Source organism: Rhinoderma darwinii, chromosome 6 (genome assembly GCF_050947455.1).
Source record: "Rhinoderma darwinii isolate aRhiDar2 chromosome 6, aRhiDar2.hap1, whole genome shotgun sequence".
Lineage (NCBI taxonomy): Eukaryota > Metazoa > Chordata > Amphibia > Anura > Rhinodermatidae > Rhinoderma > Rhinoderma darwinii.
In genome coordinates this window covers 77439849-77442446 of record NC_134692.1, presented here as the reverse complement: position 1 = coordinate 77442446, position 2598 = coordinate 77439849, and positions in this window count along the sequence as shown.

Genomic DNA, 2598 nt, shown 5'->3' with positions numbered 1-2598 from the left:
TGACCTACAAGCAAGATACCTTTTTTGTAACCTATTATAATGTCATTATACATATCACATGCTAGAAAACCAAACGAACATAACTTTTAGTATATGCTGGGAAAACAATATACCATTATGTCATGTCCTTTATCTTTTGTAAAACACATTAGCCCTACTGAGCACGCATTGTTGGGAATATGACTGGGACATGGAAATCATTGATCCTATGTCTGAATGCATCGCCTGTACAAATGATTAGAAGTGCAGTCATCTGATCGGTTTCTAGCAGAGAGACTTGTGTACATTTTCACTCTATTTTTTTTAGTAGTCAAGAGAAATAAAGAAGATTTGTCATTCGTTTACTCTTACAACTTTCTAGTAAACACTGCTGCCATGTGTCATATCTGGACAACAAGCATCGTGATAGAGCGCGGTCTCAATAAACGGAAATTTCACTTTTCATAATCTGTAGTAAGATGTTCATTCCTAGATCATATTCCCAGTAATAGAACTCTCACAATCTAAATTCCCTATCTGTATGTTTTTGAGGTGGGGGAGGAAATCAGAGTACCCGGAGAAAACCCACACAAACACATGGAGAACATACAAACGCCATGCAGATGTATCTCTGTTTGTCTATCTATCATCTATCTATCTATCTATCTATCTATCTATCTATCTATCTATCTATCTATCTATCTATCTATCTATCTATCTATCATCTATCTCATATCTATCTATCTATCTATCTATCTATCTATCTATCTATCTATCTATCTATCTATCTATCTATCTATCTATCTATCTATCTATCTATCTATCTATGCACCTTTTTCTACTTTGCTTATACCTTGGAGTGCTGCCTGATTTTTGGATTCTACTATAGCAGGTCTGTTAGCCCTGACCTGGGCAGGTCGGCACCCATCCATGATTCACAGGCTGTGAGGCTGACATTGTATTTGGACTTTACTATTTGGATAGTCATTAGCCTGCACGCCATAGAAATGTCATTATCTTCACAATTGGCTGGTGCATCATGTCCAGATGTATTCACCTATACCGACGCTGACGTGGATCGAATACTTGGAGGTGATATGGATGAGGCTGGATTTCTAAGTACCCCCTCAGTATTTGACCTTTAATACAGAAAGGAGAGTGAACACAAGCGTTTGATCAACCTCCAGTTACATCTAGCCAAACTTGGCGAATATTTTAAGGTGAAAAGAATCCCAAGAGGGATGAGATCCAGCATGAGACCCAACCTATTTATTGAAAATCAAGTCTTCTGTCAACGTTTTCAACAAATTTCTAATAAATATGCCATGGATATTCTGCTGCTCAATATCGATTTCTTACAAAAAGAGGTTGCTACTCTGACCGTATGCATGCAGGAAACTGATGCAAAATTGAAATCTATTGTCTCTAGTCAAGAATTTGACAACATCAATACTGGCATCAATACCTATTTGGCCAAATTCAAATCTGACCTTGAAGATGTAAAAAGAAAAAAATGGTATCGTGACGCAGACGATTATAGTCGCGGACGAGTCTACAATTGGCAACAAGATGATCTGAAAGGATTGGGTACAGCGGCTAAAGATACTAGAAAGAAAAAGGGACATTCTGACAACACAAGGAACCCTGGATATATGAGATCCACTGGAGACATATCTTTTTTAGGTGGGACTCCGGGGATGACCACACCGGTGGGAGACGCACCAGAAGGGGCAGTAGGCGGCATCGTCGAAAGGGGATACCAGACATAGAGCAATCGACCCCCAGTAACACGGGGAATGAACCTAAAGAAACTGACTTAGTGGTAAATATTTCTAGTAAAGTATTGTCTGTAACACAATTGGGGGTATTAAAGAGGCTCTGTCACCAGATTTTGCAACCCCTATCTCCTATTGCAGCAGATCGGCGCTGCAATGTAGATAAGAGTAAAGTTTTTTGTTTTTTTTAAAAACGAACATTTTTGGCCAAGTTATGACCATTTTTATATTTATGCAAATGAGGCTTTCTAAAGTACAACTGGGCGTGTATTGTGTTCATTACATCTGGGCGTTTTTACTTCTTTTACTAGCTGGGCGTTGTGAATAGAAGTATCATCCACTTCTCTTCACAACGCCCAGCTTCTGGCAGTGCACAGACACAGCGTGTTCTCGAGAGATCACGCTGTGACGTCACTCAGTTCCTGCCCCAGGTCCTGCATCGTGTGGGACGAGCGAGGACACATCGGTACCAGAGGCTACAGTTGATTCTGCAGCAGCATCAGCGTTTGCAGGTAAGTAGCTACATCGACTTACCTGCAAACGCCGATGCTGCTGCAGAATCAACTGTAGCCTCTGGTGCCGATATGTCCTCGCTCGTCCGACACGATGCAGGACCTGGGGCAGGAAGTGAGTGATGTCACAGCGTGATCTCTCGAGAACACGCTGTGTGTCTGCACTGCCAGAAGCTGGGCGTTGTGAAGAGAAGTGGATGATACTTCTATTCACAACGCCCAGCTAGTAAAAGAAGTAAAAACGCCCAGATGTACATACACAATACACGCCCAGTTGTACTTTAACTTTAAACACGCCCAGTTGTACTTTAGAAAGCCTCATTTACATAAAT